Here is a 21,951-nt window from a genome sequence, read left to right as displayed (position 1 = left end):
TTCAAAGGTGCAGTCTAGGGTCTCTGGACCATAGGAAGGACAGAGTCAATGTAAATCTTCCAAAATAATTGCTGAACTGAGGGATTGAGTGTAAATGAGAGACTGAGTGTGTACATTTAAGAGTTGGAAGAATATGATGTTACCTCCTTGAAGAATGTCAGAAACTGTGAGAGCTCAGCAATGTAAATCCATTTCCTTTTCCTCATGAGTCCAGACCAAGGGCAATTTTTCAGTATCAGAGAGGAGAAGAAATCCCCTCACATGAATTTTAGAAATCCTTAGAATTCTGTACCCCAGGGGACTTGGAGTTGAAAGGGTATGTTCTTAGATCTTGGAGAAGAAGGAAATTACTGGACATAGGAATGTGTGGTCCTCAGTGAAAGATGAATTGGACTAGAGAATCTTCCCTTAGGTTGTTGTATTTAATCCTTCTTTCTGCCACAGTCAAACAACGGGAGCAGAGCACTGTGAAATTACTCATAAGGTAACCACAGACTGAACTGAAAATCACAATGTTTACTTCCCCTGAATTCCATATATTGCAGTTTATTATTAATGCACTGCTGAGTCCAGAATGGTTAAGATATTAATACACAGATTAATGTTATGTATCAGACTGAGGATTTATATTGTGGTTTTTGCTGTCGACAGTAGATTTAATCGCAGGCAGCAGATATTGTTTTCCTAACGAACTGACTTGAAGATAACCATGCCTGTAGAAGCAGACTTATTATCTGCATTTTTAATTAAAAAATAGAAACTTCCTTCTCCTGAGAAATGTGATAAAACATCTTCATTTCCTGTCTCTATTTGTCAGGGCAATGCATAGCTCACCTGAAATATTAAACATAACCTCAGAAGTCGATTCACATAATCTTGGCGAACACATATTAAAGCCTCTCACAAGAACCTGCTTTATTGAATTGTTAACTTCCCTGTAAAGAAAAGACATGTTGGGAATTTCAATGCTTTGGGCATTCGTCATTTTATCAGATGGAAACTCTGCTCTCTCTCAGTTCTCATCAGGTTTGATGAAGGGTTTGGACACGAAACATCGACTATTCTTTTTCTCCCACTGATGCTGTTCGACCTACTGAGTTTCTCCAGCAGATTGTTTCCACAGTCTCTCCTGTCTCCTTCTCTCAGTCCTCTGCTGGATATTGGAGAAAAAGAACACTGAACAGCATAGCACAGCCTGGACCCTTTGGCCCACAATGTTGTGCTGACCTTTGTAGGTCACATCAATCTATCCTTTCCCTACATCAGATCTATAACCCTACATTTTTTATTTCATCCATGTGCACATCTAAGAATCTTTTGAATATTCCTAATGTTTCAGCCTCCACCACCACCCTGGCAATCCATTCTAGGCACCTACCACTCTCTGTGTAAAGATGCCTCCCCTAAACTTTCCTCCACTCACCTTAAACTGATGTTCTCTGGTATTTAGTATTGTTGCCCTAGGAAAAAAAGTGCTGGCTGTCCAACTGAGCTAAGCCCCTCATAATCTTATCTACCTCTATTAACTCACTCCTTGTCTCATAAGACATGTTCTTCAATCCAGGCAACAACCTGGTAAATTTCTGCACCATCTCAGAAGCATCTACATCCTTCTTGTAACAAGGTGGCTAGAATTGAACACAAGACTCTCAGAGTGGACACAGAAGTGGTCACAGGAGCTGTGTGGTTAGTGCAACAGTCAGCACGATGCTGTTACAACACAAGCCATTGAGCCAGGGGTTCGAAACCCGCGCTGATGTAAAGAGTTCGTACATTCTCCTTGTGTCCGTGTCGGTTTTCCCCGGGGGGTTCCTCCTACCCTTCCAAAATATAGTAAAAGGGTAGTAGGTCAATTAGGTGTAATTGAGCTGCCTGGGCTGGTGGCCGAAAGGACCTTTTTACCATGCTGTATGCCCAAATTAAATTAAGAAGTGATGGAACCCGCTCTCGGTCAGATCAGTCAGACTTTTATTTATAAAAGTATTCTCTGTGTTTCTTCTGGACTCCCTGCTAAAGAAATATCTATTATTGATTCATGTATGTTTGCATCAAGGAGTTGCTTGCAGTTGATTGGTTCAAGTAATGGAAGATTTGCATTTCTATAGCATCTTCCACGACCTCAAGATTTCACAAAACCAGATTTGAACTAACGTTGCTGCTGTAGGAAATCCAACACCTGTTGTGCACACAAGCTCCCACATGCAATTGGATAACGGCAGGGTAAACTTTTGAGTGTCAATGATCGTACCCCTTCTCGTAGCTTCAACATACGTTTCTTGCATCCACTTGAAAATGTAGACGGGCCCTCACTTATCACCTCATCCCGGATACTGTAAATCACCTGTGAGGATCAAACCCACAATCCATCCCAGCATGTGCGCGGCCGTCCAAACCACAACACGGATCAAAACGAATGGGTAATTGTACCAATTAGGAACAGAATTCTTCAAAGCAAGTGACCAGCAGTTGTTATTTTTAACAAAATACTTCAAGTCTAAGAAGTTGGCCCAAATATAGTTTTCTGAATAATTTCAGTAACGTCGGACTTTCTTCACAGAACAGCAGAGAAGAGAGCGGGAAAATTTGAAAAGCTGACAAGAAAATTAAGCAGGCATATGCTTCATCTGAATTCTTCTTGATGTTGCTTTTTTGCAAACCCTCTGTGTTATGATTCATCCCCTCGGTGAATGGCTCCTTGTTCAGGCAAGCATGGCCTCCACATGATTTGCTCCTTCACCTTGTTTCAGAAGCCTTAAATTTTAATTATTTTAAATTAAATTTACTTCGACATACAGCAGCGTAACAGGCCATTTCGGCCCATGAGTCCACGCCACCCAATTTCCACCCCATTAACCTACACCCCCCGGTACGTTTTGAACGGTGGGAGGAAACCAGAGCTCCTGGAGAAAACCCACACAGGCATGGGGAGAATGTACAAACTCCTTACAAAGAGTGCGGGATTCAAACCCTGGTCTGCCCCTGATTACAGGTGTTGTGCTAACCGCTATGTCAACCATGCCATCCCACCTTGTTTGAGACCACCTGCAAATTGGAGAAGCAACACCTCATCTTCCGTCTGGGCAGCTTCCAACCAGATGGCATTAACAATGACTTCTTTGATTTCCGTTAAAACCACCCTCACCCCATTTTCGTCCTCATGTCTCCTTTCCTTTCGTTCCATTTTCTCTCTCCTCTTTTCCCTCTGTGTCCTTTCAGAGAGACAAAATCAATTCTCACCTTCCCTCTTATCGTATTCAATTTGTCTGCTCGTCCTCCCATTCTTACTCCCTTTCTCTCCTCGGTCTTTATTGAGACACCTGCCTTCTTTTTGCTTATACCTTGAAGAAGGGTTCAGGCCCGAATTGTCGGTAATATATCTTTACCTTCTATGGATGCTAAGTTCCTCCAGCACTTCTGTGTTCTTTTACTTGTTTCAGAAAGCACAGTGGGCCATTAACTTGCAGTCAACAAACGAACTCACTTGGTGGTATTGGAGCTAGCGGAATGGTGCTGTTGTTATTGGAACGGTCCCTGTTATTGGAACGGTCTCATTCTGCTTCTCCCGAAATGTGATGAGAAGCAATGGTAGTGACATTATTTTATATGATGCCCATTGCCTGCCATCCAGCCACCCACCTTTGTCATGGTCCGTGCCTAAGTATGAGCTTCGAAGGTGAAAGGATTGCGATAAAATTGTGAAAAGTAGCTGAGTGGGAATCAAAATCGACAAAGTGATTTTGCCTCGTCATTCACACTTGGTGCAGTGGTTTGATTTCATCAGTGGTAGAGTCTCAATAGCTGAGCTCAACACCCCTTCGACTCCTCTGGGCGAGCTCTCATATTAAGAATCAATAATCAAGATTTCTCTATTGTCCTTATAATAAAGACCGTTAATATTACATGAAATTGCCTATAGTCTGCCGTAATATTGGGAGGGTACAGTCCTTAGAGGAGAAGCTATCCCAGTGTAGCTTTGTGACTGACAGTCCACTCTTCACACTGGACAGATGGATTTCAGTTTCAGAGATCTGAATACAAAGATCTTAAGATGACAGAAAAGGCTGGCGAAAGTCAACAGGTGAGAAGGTTTCTGCAGGGACCGTTAACTTCTTATGAAAACTGATGGAAGTTAGACAGGAAACAACTTGGTTTGGTTTCCTTGACAATTCCAGCAAAGCTCAGCACAAGTTTGAGGAATGACACCTGACTGGAAATACCACAGGACCCAACGCTGAATTTAATGATTACAGAGCAAATTTCTCAGAATCTTTTCAGCATTGAACCTGTTTCTTTTCTCTGCTGTGATTTTGGACTTCACATGTACCGTAAACACTCCTTCATCATTCTCTTGTTGGTAAGGTTGGCATAGCGGTTAGTGCAATGTCTTTACAGTACCAGTGATTGGGACTAGGTTCGAATCCCGCGCTGTCTGCAAGGAGTTTATATGTTTTCCCTGTGTCTGTATGGGTTTTCCCTGGGGGCTTTGGTTTCCTCCCACCGTTTGAAATGTGCTGGGGGTGTAGGATAATTGGGTGTAAATTGGGCAGTATGGACTCGTGGGCTGAAATGGCCTGTTACTGTGTTGTAAGTCTAAATTTAAATTTAAAAATTTCAGTAACACTGACGCAACTCATGTCACTCAGTTCCTCCTGATCTCCATCTTCTCTCAATCCCTCTCACTGGAAATTATAACTTGTTCCATTTCTAATTTTCCAATTTCTGATGAATAGGCATGGGCCTGAAATGTTTCTTTTTCCAATGTTGCTGTCTGATGATTTTGAATATTTCCAGCATTTTTATTTCAGACATGCGGCATCTGCACTATTTTGCCCTTGAATCTCAGTTCACTCTTCAGCAGAGCAATGAGTCAGTGCTGCATTCTCAGAGGTACTTCCATTGTTTGGAGATGTTACATCTGGTCTTGTCAATGTGTCAAGTCTGTCAAGAAACATAAGAGATTCCATGTCACTGCTTTGGGGAAACACAGAGTTATCCTGACCAATATTTATCTTTTGATTGGCGTTCCTTAAAACAGAAGAGCTGACACTGATCTCATTGCTAGTTGTGAGAGCTTGAATGCAAAGCTCCTACATTTTGATGATCACTTTCAAGTGGGAAGGTCTCAGCTGGGTAGAAGACCAGGGGAGAATGAATGCACCAAATGACTGTGGTGCTAACTGAACGAGAAAGCTCAATGGGACATTGTGAAGCTGTGAAAGGGGATATTTAAATGGGTGACTATCAAGGAGCTGACTAGTTTTTTAGAATAGATTAGATTCAACTTTATCATCATTGTGCCAAGTACAAATACGAAGCCAATGAAATGCAATTAGCGTTTAATCAGAAGTACAAAGAATAGTGCTATTTACAAGTAATTGCGAATAAAAGCAAACGCTCCAGCAAACAAATAAGTATAAAAGTACTGACAGTACAGAATGGGTGCAATACTGCTCAGGGCTGTGATATAAGATTCAGCAGGGTCTCAGCCTCAGGAAAGAAGCTCTTCCAGAGCCTGCTGGCTTGGGAGTGGAAGCTCCTGTAGTGCCTACTGGATGGAAGGTGAATAAAAAGTGAGGTATCACCTAAATTTTAAATTTAAATAAAATTCTGGCCATTGAAACACTTACTTCCCAATGACATTCAATTAACCTATCACCCCCATATGTTTTGGAGGGTGGGAAGATCCAGGGAAAACCCATGCAGGTCGCAGGGAGAGCGTGCAAACTCCTTACAGACTGTGCCAGATTCGAACCTGAGTCACTGGTGTCACAATAGGATTTGGTTGAGGAAGCAATATGTAGCATTTCCAAGTTTGTGAATGACACAAAACTGGGTGGGATTGTTGAATCTGAGGAGGATGCAAAGAAGCTTCAAGATGATACGGACAAGATGAGTGAGTGGGGAAAATGCATGGCTGTGGCAGTGCAACATGGATATATGTGAAGTGATCTGCTTTGATCAGTTAAACAGAGAAGCAGAATTTTATTTAATTGGACAATGTCTGGGAAATATTGGTGTATTAGGGATCTGGAATCCTTGTACTATGAACATCACCGAAAACAAACACAGGGGAAGTAGACAATCAATACGATGGTCCTCAGTGTGAGAGGATTTGGCGAAAGGAACAAAGATTACTTGCGACAGTTATATGGGGCCTTGCTGAGATCACACCTGGAGAGCTGGATGCAATTTGGTTTCTCCACCTAACGATATACTTGTCAAAGAGGGAGCCCAATAAAGGTGTTCCAGACTGATTGCTGGGAAGGCAGGACTGGTGTTTGAAAAGATGTTGAATAAATGGCCTCTGTTCACTAGAGCTGAGATTTAATTGAAATGTATAACATTCTGAAAGGGCTAGAGTAGGGGACTCCAAAGTGGTCGATGGGACTATCCAAGGGGACAAAAAATGCCGGGGGGGGGTGACAAAAAGGGGTTGATAAATGCCAGGGGTGGGTGGGGATTGATTGAACTTTTGGGGTCAAAATAATTGTAGAGTCTGAGTTCCCTGCTCATTCCGGGTGCCTGAGGTCACCGCATCTGCTGGGAACCCAAGGTCACTGCTCCTGCCTGGGAGCCTGAGGCTACTTTTAGATGTGGGTGGCACTGTACCCGATGTTGAGAATGGAGTTGCCGTAACCGATGCTGAACACTTGGACCCAGCTCCATATGCAGTTTCCCTCACTAATCCATGGAAACAACACGTCTATTTATTCATTTTTGTACATGCCTTGGGTCTATGAGAGATCAAGGTTCCATGAAGTGGGTCGATGGTCTAAAATGTTTGGGGACCCCTGAGCTAGAGTCACAGACAAGCAGGAACAATATTTCCTATGGCTGGGGAATCTAGAACTGGGTCCATCCTGGCCAAGTATTTTAATTCTGCACCCACTCCTGTCCTGACATGTCTGTCCATGCCCTCATGTGCTGTCAAACCAAGGCCACCCAAAAATTGGAGGAGCAATCCAACTGGATGGCATTAACATCAACTTCTCTGGTTTCTTCTGTCTCCTTTTCTCCAGCTCTCCACCCTCTTCCCTCTCCATTTATGGAGCCATCCTTCCTCATCTTGTTTCCTGTTGTACCCTCCCTCCTATCCACCTATGACCTCCTGCCTGTGGACCTCCCCCTGCGTCTCCCCTCGTCCATTTTATTCAGATGCCTACCTACATTTTGCTCAAAGCTTGATGAAAGGCTCAGGCCCAAAACATTGGTTATGTATTTTTGCTACATAAAGAATGCTGTTTGACCTGCTGAGTTTCTCCAGCATTGTGTTTTTACTTCAATCATGGTGTCTGCAGACTTTTGTGTTTTACTCTAGGTCCATTATCTCAAAGATATTGGGGACAACACTTAGAACTGAAATGAGGAGAAATTTCAAAGGGTGGTGAACATGGGGAATTCTATCCCACAAAAGACAATGAAGGCCAAGTAACTAAAACAAAGAAGAAAGATGTTCCAATGCAATAGAAAAGTGAGGGCATAGGGAGAGAGCAAGAACAAGATATAGAAGCAGGAGATCAGCCAGAATGGCTTTGAAGGGCTGAATGGCTTCTTTCTGGTCATATTTCTAAGTAAAATTTTCTTTATTTATGCTTGCATGAGGATTTCTAACAAATGAATCTGTGCAGTGATGGAGGGAATGGATAGTTTCTCCTTCCACTGCAGCTGTGATTACTTTTGGATCGGTAATCTCATCTTAAAACAGGGAAGCTTCTAAAGACTTTGAATTGAAAGTGACTCAGTAGAATCACAAAGTAATGTGCACTATTATTACAGAAGTGGGGAGCAGATGTAAACTCAGGGTAGTTTGTAACCTAACTGTTCATGGCTTATTCTATTTAATGTGTGATTATATATATCTTTGGCTTGGCTTCGCGGACGAAGATTTATGGAGGGGGTAAAAAGTCCACGTCAGCTGCAGGCTCGTTTGTGGCTGACAAGTCCGATGCGGGACAGGCAGACACGGTTGCAGCGGTTGCAGGGGAAAATTGGTTGGTTGGGGTTGGGTGTTGGGTTTTTCCTCCTTTGCCTTTTGTCAGTGAGGTGGGCTCTGCGGTCTTCTTCAAAGGAGGTTGCTGCCCGCCAAACTGTGAGGCGCCAAGATGCACGGTTTGAGGCATTATCACCCCACTGGCGGTGGTCAATGTGGCAGGCACCAAGAGATTTCTTTAGGCAGTCCTTGTACCTTTTCTTTGGTGCACCTCTGTCACGGTGGCCAGTGGAGAGCTCGCCATATAACACGATCTTGGGAAGGCGATGGTCCTCCATTCTGGAGACGTGACCCATCCAGCGCAGCTGGATCTTCAGCAGCGTGGACTCGATGCTGTCGACCTCTGCCATCTCGAGTACTTCGACGTTAGGGATGAAAGCGCTCCAATGGATGTTGAGGATGGAGCGGAGACAACGCTGGTGGAAGCGTTCTAGGAGCCGTAGGTGATGCCGGTAGAGGACCCATGATTCGGAGCCGAACAGGAGTGTGGGTATGACAACGGCTCTGTATACGCTTATCTTTGTGAGGTTTTTCAGTTGGTTGTTTTTCCAGACTCTTTTGAGTAGTCTTCCAAAGGCGCTATTTGCCTTGGCGAGTCTGTTGTCTATCTCATTGTCGATCCTTGCATCTGATGAAATGGTGCAGCCGAGATAGGTAAACTGGTTGACCGTTTTGAGTTTTGTGTGCCCGATGGAGATGTGGGGGGGCTGGTAGTCATGGTGGGGAGCTGGCTGATGGAGGACCTCAGTTTTCTTCAGGCTGACTTCCAGGCCAAACATTTTGGCAGTTTCCGCAAAGCAGGACGTCAAGCGCTGAAGAGCTGGCTCTGAATGGGCAACTATATATATATATTAACTGACTAAAACATCAATATTCATTCATCTGGTTAAGTATGAAATCACCTTTTTAAATTTTTAAAAAATATTTCACACTATGAACCATACTGACCAAAATACACACAAACATTTCCCTCTTGAATACACACAGTGTTATTTTCTCCACTTTTCACCCTCCCTTCCCTCCCTCCTTCACCCCCCTCCCCACCCACTCAACGTTCAACACATATGATACATTAAACAACGTCTTCACACAGTGAAAATAAAAGAAATTTGTGTCATCTACTTTTATATACTGGGTCAGTTCATTTCGTCTTCTTCTCCTTCTGTCATTTTAAGGGGTGTTGGTCCACGGTAGGACTTCTCTGTTCTGTTCCATGTATGGTTCCCATATTTGTTCGAATACTGTGATTTTATTTCTTAAATTATATGTTATTTTTTCCAGTGGAATACATTTATTCATTTCTATGTACCATTGCTATATTCTCAGGCTATCTTCTGATTTCCAAGTTGACATAATACATTTTTTTGCTGCAGCTAAGGCTATCAAAATAAATCTTTTTTGTACTCCATCTAAATTGAGGCCAAGTTCTTTACTTCTTATATTACTTAGAAGAAAGATCTCTGGATTTTTTGGTATGTTGCTTTTTGTGATTTTATTTAATATCTGATTTAGATCTTCCCAAAACTTTTCCACTTTCTCACATGCCCAAATTGCATGTACTGTTGTTCCTGTTTCCTCCTGACAGTGAAAACAACTATCTGATACTGTTGGGTCCCATTTATTTAACTTTTTGGGCGTGGTGTATAGCCTGTGTAACCAATTATGTTGTATCATGCGTAACCTTGTGTTTATTGTATTTCTCATAGTTCCGGAGCATAGCTTTTCCCTTGTTTCATTCTTTATCTTTATGTTTAGATCTTGTTCCCACTTTTGTTTGGGTTTACAGCTTGTTTCCTCGTTCTCTTTCTCTTGCAGTTTGATGTACATGTTTGTTATAAATCTTTTAATTATCATTGTGTCTGTAATCACATGTTCAAAATAGCTTCCTTCTGGTAACCTCAGCCTGCTTCCCAATTTGTCCTTCAAGTAGGTTTTCAGTTGGTGGTATGCAAACATTGTACCATGAGTTATACCATATTTGCACTTCATTTGTTCAAAAGATAATAATTTATTTCCCAAAAAAACAATTTTCTATTCTTTTGATCCTTTTTCTCTCCCATTCTCTAAAGGAAAGATTATCTATTGTGAAGGGGATTTGTTGATTTTGCGTCAATATTAATTTTGGTAGTTGATAATTTGTTTTCTTTCCTTTCTACATGAATCTTCTTCCAAATGTTGAGCAGATGGTGCAGTACTGGTGAATTCCCATGTTGCACCAGCTTTTCATCCCACTTATATGGTATATGTTCAGGTACCTTCTCCCCTATTTTATCTAGCTCTAATCTGGTCCAATCTGATTTTTCCCTTGTTTGATAAAAATCTGATAGGTATCTTAATTGTGCTGCTCTATAATAATTCTTAAAGTTTGGTAGCTGTAAGCCCGCTTGTTTATATCATTCTGTTAATTTATCTAGCTCTATCCTCGGTTTCCCCCCTTTCCATAAGAATTTCCTTATTATCTTCTTTAGCTCCTTGAAGTATTTCTCTGTTAGGTGAATTGGTAATGATTGGAATAGGTATTGTATCCTTAGGAAGATATTCATTTTACCTTTCCTATCAGTGTTAGTGGTAAATCTTTCCAATGTTCTAAGTTGTCTTGTAATTTCTTCATTAATGGCTGATAATTTAATTTGTATAGATGGCCTAGATTATTATCTAGTCTAATACCGAGGTATTGAATTGCTTGTGTTTGCCATCTAAATGGTGATTCTTTCTTAAACTTTGTGAAATCCGCATTATTCATTGGCATCACTTCACTTTTATTTGTGTTGATCTTGTACCCCGATACTTCTCCATATTCCTTCAATTTCTTATGTAATTCTTTTATTGATAATTCTAGTTCTGTTAAGTATACTATGACGTCATCTGCAAATAGACAGATTTTATATTCCTTCTCTTTTATTTTTATCCCTCTTATTTTATTTTCTGTTCTTATCGGTTCTGCCAATGGTTCTATAGCTAACGCGAACAGTGAGGGAGATAGTGGTCATCCCTGCCTAGTTGACCTGCTTAATTTAAATTGGTTTGAAATGTATCCATTTACTGTTACCTTCGCCAATTGTCCCTTATATAATGCTTTAATCCAATTAATATATTTCTGTAGTACTTTGAATAAATAATTCCATTCTACTCTGTCAAGGCTTTCTCTGCGTCTAAGGCAACCACCACTGTTGGCATCTTGTTTCCTTGTATTGCATGGATTAAGTTAATGAACTTACAGATATTGTCCGTTGTTTGTCTTTTCTTAATAAATCCAGTTTCATCTAGTTTTACTATTTTTGGTACACAGTCGGCCAATCTGTTTGCTAATAGTTTAGCTATTATAATCTGTGTTGAGTAGAGATATTGGTCTATACAATGCTGGTGTTAGTGGATCTTTCCCCATTTTTGGTATTACTGTAATTATTGCTGTTTTGCATGAATCTTGCATATTTTGTGTTTCTTCATTCTGGTTCATTACTTCCAGGAGAGGAGGAATTAATAAGTCTTTAAATGTTTTATAGAATTCTATTGGGAGTCCATCCTCTCCCAGCGTTTTATTGTTCGGTAGTTTTTTTAATATATCCTGTATTTCCTCTATTTCAAATCATTTTATTAATTTGTTTTGCTCCTCTTTTTTTTTTGTTTTGCTCCTCTTCTTGCAATTTCGGTTGTTCAATTTTAGCTAGAAACTCATCTATTTTGTCTTCTTTCCCTTCGTTCTCAGTTCGATATAATTGCTCGTAGAATTCCTTGAAGTTTTCATTGATCTCCGTTGGGTTATATGTAATTTCTTTGTCCTTTTTCCTTGATGCCAATACCATTCTTTTAGTTTGTTCTGTCTTAAGCTGCCAAGCTAGTATTTTGTGCGTTTTTTCTCCTAGCTCATAATACTTCTGTTTTGTCTTATTATGTTCTTCTCCACCTTGTATATTTGTAGTGTTTCATATTTTATTCTTTTGTCTGCCAATTCTCTTCTTTTTGTTGTATCTTCCCTTGTTGCTAATTCTTTTTCCGTACTTGCTATTTCCCTTTCCAGCTGTTCTATTTCCCGATTGTAGTCCTTCTTCATCTTAGTTACATAACTTATTATCTGCCCTCTGATGAACGCTTTCATTGCATCCCATAGTATAAATTTATCTTTCACTGATTCTGTATTTATTTCAAAGTACATTTTAATTTGTCGCTCAATGAATTCTCTAAAATCCTGTCTTTTAAGTAGCATGGAGTTTAATCTCCATCTATACGTTTTCGGTGGGATGTCCTCCAGCTCTATTGCTAATAACATGGATGAGTGATCCGATAACAATCTAGCTTTATATTCCGTTTTTCTAACTCTCCCTTGGATGTGGGCTGACAACAGGAACAGGTCTATCCTTGTGTATGTTTTGTGTCTACCCGAATAATATGAGTATTCCTTCTCCTTTAGGTGTTGTCTCCTCCATATATCCAAAAAGTTGCATTTCCTGCATCGATTTAACCATAAATTTGGTTACTTTGTTCTTTCTGCTAGTCTTTTGTCCAGTTTTGTCCATCTTTGAGTCCACATTAAGGTTAAAGTCCCCTCCTATCAGTATAATCCCCTGCATATCTGCAATCTTCAAAAAGATATCTTGCACAAATTTTTGATCCTCTTCATTAGGTGCATATACATTGAGCAAATTCCAAAATTCTGAATATATCTGACATTTTATCATTAAATACCTCCCTGTTGGATCTATTATTTCCTCCTCTATTTTGATTGGTACATTTTTATTAATATAGTTACTCCTCTGGCTTTTGAGTTATATGATGCTGTCATTACATGCCCTACCCAGTCTCTCTTTAATTTCTTCTGTTCCACTTCATTTAGATGTGTTTCCTGCACGAATGCTATATCAATTTTTTCTTTTTTCAGTAAATTTAACACCCCCTTCCTTTTGATTTGGTTATGTATTCCGTTAATATTTATAGTCATATAGTTCAACATGGCCATTTCATACTTTGTTTACCTCTCATTTTCGCTTCCTCACCACCACCTTTCCTCCTTATCCATTTCTGTTTTTTTTTTGAACATACTGTAAGACAACACTTCTAAAACATAAAATATTTCTAAAACATAAAACATAAAAAATTCCCTTAACCCCAAATGTCCCCCCCACTCTGTGTTGCCCTTTATCCCTTGCCGGGCAACCACAACTCCCCTCTCCATTTGGATTGCGAACCCGCTCGCAAGCGTCAACTGATTTTGCAGTGACTGTTATTCTCTCCCACCCAACCCCCTCCAGAAAAGACTTTTATCTTCACATATAACAAAGCTCACCCTCTTAATTCCCCCCTTACTTCCTATCTTCCCTTTTCTTCCCCTTCTTAGTTCTTACTTATACATTATTTTTCTTCTTTATATGAAGTTTGTCGTCATTCTTGTTCTTATTATATCTCTTCATCTCTCTTTCTGTTTTGCAGGCATTCTGCAAATTCTCGTGCTTTCTCCGGATCCGAGAACAGTCTGCTTTGCTGCCCAGGGATAACTGTTTTAAGCACCGCTGGATAACTTAACATAAATTTATATCCTTTCTTCCATAGGATTGCTGCGTTAAACTCCTTCCTCTTCTTCAGGAGCTCAAAATTTATGTCTGGGTAGAAACTTTTTTTTGACTTTTGTATTCCAGTGAGTTTTTGTCTTCTCTCATTTTTTTTCATTGCCTTCTCCAATATATTTTCTCTTGTCATATACCTCAGGAATTTTACTAGAATGGATCTTGGATTTTGTTGTGGCTGTGGTTTTGGGGCTAATGTTCTGTGTTCCCTTTCTATTTCCATTCCTTCCTGTAATTCTGGCATTCCTAGGACCCTGGGGATCCATTCTTTTATAAATTTTTTCATATCTTTGCCTTCTTCATCTTCCTTAAGGCCCACTATCTTTATATTGTTTCTCCTATTATAGTTTTCCATTATATCCATCTTCTGAGCTAATAACTGTGTTTCTTTAACTTTTTTATCAGTTGCTTCCAATTTTTTTTTTAAGTTGTCCACTTCCATTTCTACGACTGTTTCTCATTCTTCCAACTTGACTACTCTTTTCCCTATTTCTGTCATGACCAGCTCTAATCTACTCACTTTTTCTTCTGTACCTTTTATTCATTCTTCTTTTTATTTTATTAAATTCTCGTGTCTGCCATTCTTTTACTGCTTCCATACATTCTTGAATTTTTTTTAATCTATATACAGTCCATTCCCTTTATCTTCTATTTCTCTGTGCAGAGCTTGATGTTCTCCTTCTTTTTCTTCTGTGTCTGCTGTAGGGTTTGTGTCTTCTTCTTCTCTTCCTTGTATCTGTGTCTCTTCTGATTTTCTTGTTGGGCTGTTTGTCTCAGTTTGTTGGGTATTTTTTTATGGTGTCTTGATGTTGGTCCTCTTCTTCTGGGCTGGTTATCTGTTGTGTCTCTGATTTCCTTCTTTCATTCTCCTCCCTCCTGTTCCCATTATTTTCTGTATCTTCCCGCTGGGAGCCCTGCTGTTGGGTCTTTCTCAGCTGTTCCAACTGTGGAGTTCCACTCCACAGCTGGTCCCCCCTCCTGTCGGTGTTGTTTTTGTCATGCGCATCATGCATGCGCAATTCCTCGCGCATGCGTGGTTGCACACCTCTGTTTGGCTCCGTGAGCCATCTTTGCAGTCCTGTGTTCGGTGGGTCGCGACCCTGCGGGGTTTCCACTGACCTCAGTGAGTGGGATCCTCTTTCCGTGGCGGGTCCCTGCTTCTTCGTACAGGTAAGGCCTTCACCTTTCTCTTCTGGCGTCTTTCCTTCTTTTCTTCCCGTTGTTTTTGGCTTTTCTTTCTTTGGTGCCATTTCCTCCACACCTTTATTTTTTATTTGTTGTGGTTTGTGTGTCTGGGGCTTTGCTTTTTCTTTACCTTTTTCCTTCTTTTCTGGAGAGGGCTGGTATTCTCCTACCGGCCACTACTCCATCACGTGACTCCTCCAGTATGAAATCACCTTGAGGAAGTGAACAGATTGTAGAAGCCATTAAATATTTGAGAATCAGAGTTATTCTGTCATTTGTTGATGATTTGCTAGTTACTTCACTCTGGGCCCCACTCTAAGAGCTGAGGTTCTGAATCATTTACACCCCATTAAAGGAAGAACTTCCTTTATCTAGTGCCTTAATGACCTCAATGTTGCAAAATGCTTTGCAGCTTCTGCAACACTGTTGGGAGTTCATAAAAAGCAGTGATCAAACATAGTCAGCAAGGTTCCACAAAGAGCACGGAATCAATGATTCAGACACAGAGACTTGGTGAAGGGTTCATCCCCGAAATGTCAGCTATTCTTCTCCTCCCTCTGATGCTGCCCAACTCACTAAGTTCCTTCAGCAGATTGCATTGAGCACTTGGAGAATGGTTGAGGAATTAATCTTGGCCAAACAAGGATCAACTTGCCTACCGTTCTTCAACATCACTCTCTGAGTATCATGAGTTGATGCATCATAAAATGGATACAACAAGGGACACCCAGCAGCTATGGGAGGGCCTAAATGCCATAACCTGTTACGGTAAAGTAGCTGATGGCAAAGTTTCTCTCCCAAAGGAACTCAATGCCTTCTACACCTGATTTGGTGACAATAACAACAAAGAACGACCCCTCCGCAGCCCCCACGTCCCCTGACAACCCCGTCCTGCCCATATCTGAGGATGATGTGGGTGCTGCCTTCTGGAGAATGAATCTGAGGAAAGCATCCACCCTGGATGGAGTATCTGGCCGAGTAGTAAAGATCTGTGCTGATCAACTCACCAGGTACTCATGGATATTTTCAATATCTCACTCCAGCAGGGTGTCAAACAGACATCAATCATTCTGGTGCCCAAGAAGAGTGTAGTGACGTGCTTAAATGTCTATGGACCTGTAGCATTTATATCAAAAGTGATTAAGTGTTTTGAAAGGCTAGTGTTGAAGCATATCAGCTCCTGTCTGAGTGGTTACATAGATCCATTCCAGTTGGACTATCATAGAAACAGGTCTATGGCGGATCCTATCTTATTGGTTCTACACAAAGCCCTGGAACACCTGGACAGCAAAGATGCATATATCAGGATGTTCTTTATCGACTAGAGTTTGGCATTTAACACTATCATCCCTTCAAAACTGATCAGCAAACTCCAAGACCTGGGAGTTAACACTCAACCGTGTAATTGGATCATGGATTTCCTCACCTCTAGACCACAATCAGTGAAGATTGGTAAGAACATTTCCTCCAAAATCTCCATCAGGTCTGAAGCACCCTGCTCTACTCATTTTACACCTATGACTGTATGACTCAGTACGACAATAACACCATCTACAAAAACCACGGTAGTGGGTTGTATAAAGGGAGGGGATGAGTCAGCACACAGGAGGGAGACTGAAAAATTAGCTGAGTAGTGCAACCACAACAACCTTGCACTCAATGTCACCAAAACTAAGGAACTGGTTATTGACTTTAGGAAGGGAAAACCAAAGGTGTACAATCCAATGATCATTGGGGGATCAGAGGTGGAGAGGATGAGCAATATTAGGTTCTTTGGATTCACTATCTTGGAGGATCTTTCCTGGATCCAACACACCAATGGCATCATGAAGAAAGCACGTCAGCACCTATACTTCCTCAGGATTTTGCGAAGGTTTGGTATGACACCAGAAACCCTTGAAAATTTCTATGGAGGTGTGGTTGAAAGTATGCTGACCAGCTGCATCAAGGTCTAGTATGGGGACACCAATACCCCTGAGTGTAAAGCCCTCCAAAAGGTAGTGGACATAGCCCAAGATATTATAGGCAAAACCCTCCCCACTATTGAGTACATCTATAGGGAATGGTCTGGTCAGAGGGCAGCAGCAATCATCAAAGATCCACACCACTCAGCACATGCTCTGTTCTCACTGCTGCCATCAAAAAAGAGGTATAATTGCCACAAGACTCACATCACCAGGTTCAAAAACAACTGCTACCCCTCTACCATGAGAATCCTCAACGACAAAGTTAATCAGAAACTCCTTTAAGGACACTTACTTGTGCACTTTATTGATTGATTTTCTTTGTTCTCTCTGTATTGCACAGTCAGTTTGTTTACAATCATTATCTGTTTACAGTTCTTTTATTTGCTTATATGTTTAACCTGCGTACAGTTTATTTTTGCACTACCAATTAGGGGTAATTTTGTGGTGCCCGTAGGAAAAAGGAAGCTCAAAGTTGTATGTGACGTCATGATTGTACTCTGACAATAAATCTGAAATTTGAACATCAGGGGCAGAGACATCATGGGTTTAATGTCTTATTTGAAAGCAGACCTCTCTCAGTGCTGTATTGAAGAGCCAGCTTTGCTCTCTGTGAATCTTAGTTATTTTAAAATATTATCTATGTAATTATTTAATTTAAAGTATATTATTGTATCTGTTTTTTGTTGCGATGTTCCTCTCTGGCTACAGTTGAGTAACAATTTTGGTGGACATGTAGGTACAATGTACAATGTATACGATGATAAACACATTATTATTAATCTTTGAAAATCATAATTAAAGGCTCTCCGTTCTTTGTAAAACATATGTTTTCCCAATTCTCACCCATTCCTGCAAAGCGTTCCTAGTGAGCTGAAGACTTGTCAGCTGATTAGAGTAAATGCTAAGGAAACTCCCCATTTATAAGTGCCAGCTGGTAACCTTGCATTTTGGAAGTAAAAGACAAAAGTCTGCGGACACTGTGATTGAAGTAAACGCACAAAAATACTGGAGGAACTCAGCAGGTCAAATAGTGAACTTTATTTGGCAAAGAGAAAGATACTTAACCAATGTTTCTGGCATTAACCCTTCATCAAGGTATGAGCAAAATGTCAGCAGGCTCCAAGTACTTTATATAGGAAAGATAAAGATAACAACTTTTTGGGCTTGAACCGGGCACTTGCCTATATTTTGCTCATACCTAGATGAAGGGCTCATGTCTGAAACATTGATTATGTACCTTTATCTTTGCTACACAAAGTACACTATTTGACCTGCTGAGTTTCTCCAGCATTGTGTTTTTCCTTGGTGTTTGGAATCTATTTGCTTTATCTTTAATGCCACTGGTTTAATATGGAGAGACAGGTAATGATAATACATTTCCAATTGCTAGATTTCCTTTACTTGAATTACACACAACTTAGAGCAAGGAAAGGGCTTAAAAGGTTCATGTCAGTGTTACTCTGTCAGGATGCTTTCAATCGTGCACCTGTAGAAGTGGTTAAAGAATGAACCACATTTCTGCAGGCTTCTCAGGAAATTAGACAAATACTGAAACAGTGATTGCACAAGGCAGATATTCAAGTTTCAACTTTCAAATTTGTTATCAGATTATACTTGGAATGATTCAAGGTCAAGGTCAAGTCCAAGTATATCATTATCATTCAATGGAAAGTATACAGATTAATGAGGAGGTAGTACTAGCTATTTTAAAGAGAATCAAGGTGGATGAATCTCCGGGTCCTGACAAGATATTCCTTAGGACCTTGAGGGAGGTTTGTGTAGAAATAGTGGGGGCTCTGACAGAAATATTTAAATGTCACTGGCCATGGGGGAGGTGCCAGAGGATTAGAGGGTTGCTCATGTTGTTCCACTGTTTAAAAAAGGTTCGAAAAGTAAACCGGGTAATTATAGGCCTGTGAGTCTGAGGTTGGTGATAGATAAATTAATGGAGAGTGTTCTTAGAGATAGAATATACAATTATTTGGATAGACAGGGACTGATTGGGAGTAGTCAACATGGTTTTGAGCATGGAAGATTACGCTTAACAAATTTTATAGAGTTTTTCGAGGAGGTTACTAAGAATGTTGATGAAGGGAAGGCTGTGAATGTTGTCTATATAGACTTCAATAAGGCCATTGACAAGGTTCCACATAAGAGGTTGGTTAGGAAAGTTCAATCATTAGGTATTGAAGTAGTGAATTGGATTCAACAATGTTTGGTTGGGAGATGTCAGAGAGTAGTGCTGGAAAATTATTTGTCAAATTGGAGGCCAGTGACTAGTGGAGTGCTTCAGGGACCAGTACTGGGTCCATTGTTGTTTGTCACATATATTAATGATCTGGATGATGGGGTAGTAAACTGGATTAATAAGTATGCAGATGTTACTAAGATTTGTGGTGTTGTGGACAGTGAGGAAAGTTTTCAAAGCTTGCATAGGGATATAGGCTTGTTATAAGAGTGGGCTGAAAGATGGCAGATGGCGTTTAATACTGAGAAGTGTGAGGTGATACATTTTGGTGGGACTGATCAGCAAAGGTTATACACATTAAATGGTGGACAATTGAGGAGTTCAGTAGAACAAAGGGATTTAGGAATTCTGAAAGTGGAGTCACATGTAGATAGGGTGGTGAAGAAAGCTTTTGGCCTTCATAAATCAGAATATTGAGTACAGGAGTTGGGATGTCATGTTGAAGTTGTATAGGGCAATGGTAAGGCCAAATCTAGAATATTGTGTGCAGTTTTGGTCGCCGAATTATAGCAAGGATATCAACAAAATAGAGAAAGTTCAGAGAAGATTTGTTGTCCGGGTTTCAGGGTATGAGTTACAGGGAAAGGTTAAAGAGGTTGGGACTCTATTCCCTGGAGTGTAGAAGATCGAGGGGTGATTTGATGAAGTCTTTAAAATTATGAGGGGGACAGATAGAGTAAATGTGGATAGGCTTTTTCCATTGAGAGTGGGGAGATTCAAACAAGAGGGCATGGATTGAGATTGAAGGGGAAAAGTTTAGGGAAACCATGAGGGGGAACTTCTTCACTCAGAGGGTGGTGGGAGTGTGGAATGAGCTTTTGGCCAAAGTAGTAGATGCTGGCTTAATTTTAGTATTTAAAGTTGTATAGGTATATGGACGAAAGAGGTATGGAAAGTTAAGGTCCGAGTGTGGATCAATGGGACTATGTGGGAGAAGATGTTCGGCATGGACTAGAATGGCCGAAGTGGCCTGTTTTTGTGATGCAAATGTTATTATTTGGTTAAAGTACAATGGATCAAAACAGCATTCTTTTGTCCTCAATGTAAAAACATACAAATACATTCATAGACCCTAGCACACATATCTGCAAGTGACTTATATGCAGTACATAAATGAACAGAAATAAATATTGTTAAATAAATAGTAGATTCTCTGAGGGATTGTATGATTATTCATCAGTCATTCAGCATTCTCACTGCCCGTCAGAAGAAGCCTGGTGGTTCTGGCTCTGGTATTCCAGTACCTCTTTCTTGATGGGAGAAGCTGGAAATGCTGCATGTGGGGAGGAAGGGGTCCTCAAGCATTTTGTGTGCCTTCCTCAGTCAACAATCCTGGTAGATCAGGTCAATGGGGGTGGGGGTGGGGGCAGGGATTGGAGGGAGACCCAGGTGATACTCTCTGCCGCTCTTATGGTCCACTGAGAAGGGTTTTTCCATAAGTGCTCTAGAAAGTCAACTTAACATTCTTGCATTACGGCAAGAGAACACATACAAAGCATAGGGTTACAATGAGAAAGATCAATTAATACAGAGCAAAAGCATCGAAGAGTCCTGTTGAAGGGTTTGTTCATAGCTCGATGGGAGGAAAGAGAAGAGAGTGTGACTGGGGTGGGATGTGCCCTTCAGTAAGATAGTTACCTTTTCCAGGCAGTGGGAGGTGCAAATGGACACTAGAGAGGAGGGGAATTTGTGTGCTGTTCTGAGCTGCATTCAACACCTTCTGTAACCTCATTTGGTCTCGAGCAGAGCAGCTCCAAAACTGTGCAGTGATGCTTCCAGCAAGTATGCCTTCAATGGTGCACTTGTAGAAGTTGCCATGAGGGATCGATCTGAATTTCCTTAGTTTTCTGAGAAAGGAGAGGCATTGGCATGCTTTCTTGACCATTGTGATGACATGCTTAGTCCAGGTGAGATCATTTTACAGTTACTGATAACACCGGACAAAAAGTATTTTGGTTTCTGAACAACTTTGAGTGTATTTTATGGATTCTGGGCTGCTGATCACGAAATTCACCTTCAAATGTTCCTATCATGTACTTTTTTTGCATAGAGCCTATTTTTGTGATTTCCTGTCATATTTTAAGTTTACTTCATGTATACAAAACCATGAAGCGCATCATGTCATTGAAAATTCATTTTCTGCATCCTCACTTGGACATTTTCCCCAGAGATCTTGGTGCAGTTGGCGACGACCATTGTGAAAGGTTTCACCAGGACACTGTGACCATGGAAAAGCAGAATCAGGGTAACTGGAACCCATTGGTGTTGGCTGACAATTGTTGGACACTGACACAAGAGGCATCAGATGCTGGGTATAAATGCAAACCAGCAACAAAACATTTTAAGGTCAGTTGAATGAACACAATGTGTTGGCATCATTATGTGATTAAACATGCTAAATTCAATGAAAGTTAATGTTTCTCCAACTTCCTACGTGATGTAGCAAATCTGAAATTATCTTTGTGTTCAGCTTGAAGTTGTTTATCATGATCCCCAATTTTTTTTCAGGAAGCAAATGCTTAAAAATAATTCTTGACCAGTGTAAGTAGGAGGAAAATGAATCTCAGCATTGTATGTGAAGTCATGCATGTACTCTGACAGGATATTTGGAGTTTGATTTGAACTTGAGCTTTGAATCATTAAAAAAAGTCTCTTCAGAATGTGGGAGCAGTTTTTTTGGTTCATTGATGTTTATGGATTTTTCAATAATGTGAATAGCATCTCTCTTGTATAATTCCATGAGATCAAGTGCTTTGATGCAGGAGATATTAAGATTTTAAATGCCAAATTAAACTGGAGATGTAGCTTAACAACTCCCTTAACCTTTAAAAAATCTAGTTAACTACATGGGTTGTAATGTGGAGAAATTTTTCAATGTATAACATTTATTCGTTTGGTTATGAGTTTTTATATCATGTTTTAGCTTCTATCATCGTCTCATCTGTTCTTGTCTTTATTTTGTATTCTGTTAAAAAGTCATACTGTGACAAAGTTTTGCATAAT

At 40.4% G+C, this 21,951-nt stretch overlaps 1 long non-coding RNA gene across 1 annotated transcript in view; it reads left to right on the top strand.

Annotated features, from left to right (window-relative positions):
- The window catches only part of LOC138741333 (uncharacterized), a 98,764-nt gene that overhangs the window by 61,888 nt on the left and 14,925 nt on the right, over positions 1-21,951 (top strand). The window contains exon 2 of the long non-coding RNA XR_011343458.1: positions 21,117-21,294. This is a non-coding gene — a long non-coding RNA (uncharacterized lncRNA). The remainder of the gene's footprint in view (positions 1-21,116; positions 21,295-21,951) is intronic.

Source organism: Narcine bancroftii, chromosome 8 (assembly GCF_036971445.1).
Source record: "Narcine bancroftii isolate sNarBan1 chromosome 8, sNarBan1.hap1, whole genome shotgun sequence".
Lineage (NCBI taxonomy): Eukaryota > Metazoa > Chordata > Chondrichthyes > Torpediniformes > Narcinidae > Narcine > Narcine bancroftii.
The sequence above is the reverse complement of the archived record's forward strand: the minus strand, read 5'-3'. Positions and strand labels throughout refer to the sequence as shown.